Source organism: Nannospalax galili, unplaced genomic scaffold, assembly GCF_000622305.1.
Source record: "Nannospalax galili isolate Female #2095 unplaced genomic scaffold, S.galili_v1.0 scaffold92, whole genome shotgun sequence".
Classification (NCBI taxonomy): domain Eukaryota; kingdom Metazoa; phylum Chordata; class Mammalia; order Rodentia; family Spalacidae; genus Nannospalax; species Nannospalax galili.
Genome location: NW_008331545.1, coordinates 280,049 through 285,865, shown reverse-complemented (window position 1 = coordinate 285,865; position 5,817 = coordinate 280,049). Strand labels below are relative to the sequence as shown.

Genomic DNA, 5,817 nt, shown 5'->3' with positions numbered 1-5,817 from the left:
TAATTGACTGTGACTAGTAATAATAAGATATATAGAGATTAGAGACTCATGTGCAAACATCTGAGTGTTAGTTGCATTAAAAATGAGTTTTTCTGTATGAAACAGCATATTTTAAAATGAAATGGAGATATTTTTTAAAGGGTAAAATATCATTCAATTTTATGTCTTATAGGGTTTATACTGAGTTCAATATTGTATAACTCTATTAATTCAACTGTAAACCTAAAAATTTACAGCCAATTTTGAAAGAGATGTATCTTATCTCTGGAAATTGTTATGGAATGTGTCAATGCTGTTGTAATGAAATGTTTCTTCTAATTATGTTTATTAAATAAATAATTAAAAAAAAATTAATCAGCACGTATTGCCTTCTATGTACATGGTAAGAGAGGCACTGTATCTTTAAGGGCTAAGCAGTCAATTTTCTGTTTTGAGAATGTTTTCTCTCTTTTTTTTTTTTTCTCGTTTCAGTTCTGGGGTTTGAATGTAGGGTTTTAAATGTGCTAGGCAATTACTTTACCCTTGAACTATAACCTCAATCCCAAACTCTTTTGAGGGTAGTGCTTAAAAGACCCAACTTAGGGATTTGAGCATTACAGACAAGTGTTCTAGCATTGAGCTATATCCTTAGCCCCAAATCTATTTTTTTATATTCTTTTTCTTTATTTTTAGAAGGCCCCTGACCCTCTAATAAGAAGCAGTTAAAAAGCCACATTGCTAACTGATCATTCATAAACACATATTCTAGACCAGTATAGCTACTTACCTAATAAAATCAACTGAAAAGAAGACACCAATAGTTTCAGCATCATCTATTTTTTAAAACTATTTTATTTATTATTTTTATTTTATGTGTATGTGTGTGTATTGCCTGCATGTATGAAAGTGCACCCGTTTCGTGCAATGCCCTCAGAGGACAGACGAGGCTGTCGGATCCCGTGGAACTGGAGTTACGGACAGTTGTTAGCTTCCACGTGGGTGCTGGGATTCAAACTCAGGTCTTCTGCAAGAGCAACCAGTGTTCTTAACCACTGAGCCATCTCTCCAGCCCCATCATCTATTTTTTTTTACGCACTCCTTATCTAAAGTTAGGGCACTAAATTATGCTAGCCTTTATGTATATAGGTATGCTAGCAGTAACATGAATTCTATCTGGGATTAAAAGAAATCTTCAAAGAAAATAGGCTCAAAGACCCTTAAATCTTAACTCTCAAATAGATACTTAAATATTAATCTAAAGTGATCTTTTGACACGCTGGGCAAATATTTGATAATTTACTAAAGCAAAAAATACAATCCAACCAACATATATTTGAAATAGGCAACAAAGTAGTCACGTGTCAGCCAAATTAACGAAATGACATTTTCCTCCTTTTTGGTGGTGGTGGACATTGTCCCAGGGCCTGGTGAAAGCTAGGCAACTACTCTACCATTGTGCTACACCCTAAACATAAGAAATATGATTTTTAAGACTTTTCTCAGGATGACAAAGAAATGATACTCTTATTTTAAGGAGTTTTGGTTAATAGATTGTACAATTTTAAGAGCTATAAAAGAACTTAGAAGACCAGAGGCAAAAGTGGCAACAAAAATAACATACATCATTATCAAAATGAAACCCAGATTATCCCAGACATGCTTCTCCACTGTTTCTTTCTTTTTTTTCTTTTTCTTTCTTTTTTCTTTTTTTTTTTTGGTTTTTTTGAGACAGGGTCTCCCTGTAGCCCCAGCTGTCCTGGAACTCACTATGTAGACCAGGCTGGCCTTGAACTCACAGAGATCTGCTTGCCTCTGCCTCCCAAGTGCTGGGATTAAAGGCATGCACCACTACACCTGGCTCTCCCTTGTTTCTTAATCAAAAAAGTACACTATGTGTACCTATATACTAGAGTTAAGTTTTCCACATAACCTCTTATGTACTACTTGGTGAGGCTGTAGCTTCATAAGTCTCTGCCCAATAATTACTGGGACAAGAGTTCATATTTAGAAGAAATGAAGAGTGGGAAGAAGAGGGAATTCGGCTTTGAGAGAAAGGGCTATGACTTAGTGGAGGTCAGTAGTTTAGTAAGGTTTATTAAAGAGTTAACATGTGACACACGTTCAACAAATCATTATAAAGGCTCGCTCAAGAAAAAAAATTTTTTTTATTGTTTGTTTTGAGACAGAGTAGTTTCACACTATGTTCCAGGCAGGCTTGGAACTCACAATTTGGACTGGTGGGCCTCAACCTCACAGAAATCTACCTACCTTAACCTCCAGGGTGCTGGGATTATAGGTGTGAACCAAGACTTCTGTTTAAACTTCTTTGGAGACAGGGTTTGGTAGCACAGGCTAGCTTTGAGCTTCTTATTCTCCTTCCTTAGTTTCCCAAGTGTTGGGATTGTAGGCATGTATCACCATACCCAGTTAAAGGAATAGTAAATTTGGCTTCTTAGGTCCCCAAATACTTATTTGTTAAGAGTTTAAAACTGGGAATCGAACCTTTTACTTTTTGGTTGTTAGCCTTAGCCTTTAACAGCTGTGCTATCCTTCCAGCCCAGCTGTTAATTCTCATTAATAACAACATATGAAGTTGTAATAAATCTAACTTCATAAACACTCATAAAAAGGGCCACATTATATAATATATTGCCATTAAAAATACTGATTTTCAAGTATTTTGTATAAAGACTAAAATGCATGGCTTCTAATTCTGTGTTTTAAAAGGAAGTCAGAGACTGGATGCAGTGGTATACACCTATACTCCCAGCGCTTGCAAAGTTGCCATCATAAATTCAAGGGCTGTCAATGTCAGCCTGGGCTATACAAGAGGACCACCTTTTCCCCACCCCAAAATAAACAGGTGGATCAAATGACGTATATAAATCAATTCCAATTTAGTGAGAAAACTACTCAGTAGAATCCACCTAAATCCCCAAAACAGGGCAGTCAAAATTATGAGTGTCAACAGTTTGAACAAATTTATAATATTAAGTGCTGAAAGAGGAATATCAAATCTATGAAAAGATGATTTATTTTCATTAGAAAACTATTTCTTGCTATGGAAACAGCTCCACTTGCCAAATGAAGCAGATTACTTATTAATGGGTAATTACCCTTCTGATACCCAAATTATACATTCCTTACAGAACTAGTGACAAGATGACTGTACTATGATCCAGTGGTTTAAAAACTACATTAAGTCATACGGTTGTTAAATGAAAATCCCCATGCCAGAGGTGGGTTGCCCCCTATGAGCTGTTGGCCTGAGGGACCCTAGAGTTCCCTAAAACAATAAAGCCATTGCCAATAATGTTGGTTGTACACTGCAAGAGGATGGAAAAACCCTGTTGCTGAAGACACCGCATGATGTGAGTGCGGGAGGGGGAGAAATCAAGCTTGGACTAAGGCAGAAACTCCCTGCCACTGGATGGGTGGCTTTCATTGTGCAAAAAGGCAATAGGCAGATGACTGGGGGAGAATAGTCCCCTATAATTCTCCTCAACAACAGACCCTGTATGTTGCAATACCAACATACCAAAACAAGATGTTCCTGCTGGTGCAATAGTGGAGTATCCAGTGTATGTACAACCAGCAAATTTTCGATTGGATATAATGTCTGCTCCTAGGGGTGGAACACACATCTGGTACCGCAGACCTGGCCAAGCTCTTGTGGCAGGGCAGACTATAGGCCCCAATGGGAAGTCACTGCAATTGCTTTGTTAGATGGAAATGATGCACCTGCTAAAGTAGCAACCAAGCATTTATGTTTATACCCATAGGTTATTATAGCAGTCACTGTTTAGATGTTCTTGCTTCTTGCTGTGTTTTTATAGTAGATGGAACCCCACTCAAATTGGCCAACAGCCCATGGAAAACAGATGATGTAGCGACCCGAAAGTTCAGTGCCTTGCCACAGTGGGAGGAAGATCAGCCACACCTACCACCCCCTCCAAGGCTCAGGGACTTTTGCGGAAGAGGTTGGTGGAAAGAATGTAAGAGGCAGAGGAAGGGGTTGAGTGTTAACTGGAAACGTTCTCTGACCATTATGCTGGCAAGCTATAGTCATACCTCCTTCCCATGCTCCATTAAGACATCAAGGGAGGAGTCAGTTACCCCTCCCACCCAATTAGTCGACCTTACCTGCGTGTGGGGGGAGGGGCAAAGGAGATATACATGCTGAGAACACCAAGAGACACTTCTTGCACCATTTGGTGGGGCCTCGGGAGGTCACAGGATCTGTATTTGAGTGTGGACTTTACGGCATAGCCGTAATGTGGGAAGTTCACTCTTCTGTAAATAAACCCCTACCCTATGCTCTGTTAAAAAATAATAATAAATAAATAAAATATAAAAAACAGTACATTAAGTCAGGTATGGTTGTGTGTGCCTTTAATTAATCCCAGCACTCAGGAGACAGAGGCAGGCAGATCTCTATGATGTCAAGGCCACCTGGTCTAAATACTGAGTGGCAGGCCAGCCAGTGCTACATAGTGAGACCCTGTTTCAAAAACCAAAAACACCCCACAAAAAAATAAATAAAAATAAAAGTATATTAAGGCAGGGCATGGGGGCATGTAGCTATGGTCTCAAGCTAGGCAGGAGTCTCGGGCAAGATCTCTTGAGCTCAAGTTTGAGGCTGGTCTGGGTGCTATATTGAGACTTCAATAATTTTTTCTTAAAAAAAAAAGGTTTAAAGAAAGTATAACATTTTTAGAATAATTTATTTCTGCAACAAATTTCAATACAGTCTTCTTCTTTGGAGATTAGTATTCTTCAAGTAGCAAAGTAAAGTTTACTGCAATTAATTATTGGCTGTGACAACAAAAGCAAAAACAAAGTGGGCCCACATCAAACAGAAAATTTGTACAGCAAGAACAGACTGAAAAAGACAACCTGCAGAATGGAAAAAAATGTTTGAAAAGCACATATTTCATTAGGAAATAATGTTTAAAACATGTAAGAAACTCTTATAATTTAGTAACTGCCTGGGAAAATCTTTAGTAAATGTTCCCCAGATTAACATTCATTCCAATCTGTAAGCCTCAGTAAATGGGTCCAGAATGCCTCTCCAAAAGTCTAAATGTCTTTTAAGTGTACTATCTTTTTTCAATAATCTTCTTCACTAACCATAGGGACTTTCAGGACCTTATTGATGTTTGATTAAAATTGCCTAAAACTAGAGAAGTAACAGCCAATGCTGAGAAATACATCATTTTCCACTACATCTCAGAACACGATGTATTGAGTATGAAGCAGTGAGCAAATGTAACATGGTATAGCAGTGGTATGAGACAGAATATCTGAGTCAGAATCGATATAGTTCTCTTTGGAGAATTCTCAAACAACTACAGTCATGTTTCACTTAACAGTGGGGATACATTCAGAGAAATACTGTTAGGTGGTTTCATTGCTTCAGTATAATAGGCATATTTACACAAAAGAAGATGGCAATAATGTCTAGATGATATAACCTCATTGGACCAGACATATATGTGTACTGAACTGAATAGGACAACTGAACTCCTTTTATTCAGTTTAAGTTGCTTTTTTTTAAAAATATTTCACATTATTTTTATTTTATGTGTATGAGTGTATTGCCTGCATGTATGTGAGTGCACCTGTGTTGTGCAATGCCGCGGAGGTCAGAGGAGGGCCTCGTATTCCTCTGGATCTGGAGTTAAGGATGGTTTGTAGCTGCCATGTGGGTGCTGGGAATCAAACCCAGGTCCTCTGCAAGAGCAGTAAGTGCTCTTAAACACTGAACCATCTCTTTAGCCCCTAAGCTGCTTTCTATGTATAGGGATACCATTTACTGTCTACTTAACTAGCACAAAA

At 38.1% G+C, this 5,817-nt stretch overlaps 1 protein-coding gene across 4 annotated transcripts in view; it reads right to left on the bottom strand.

Moving 5' to 3' along the window:
* The window catches only part of LOC103728721 (bromodomain adjacent to zinc finger domain protein 2B), a 125,712-nt gene that overhangs the window by 49,477 nt on the left and 70,418 nt on the right, over window positions 1-5,817 (bottom strand). The window lies entirely within an intron of this gene.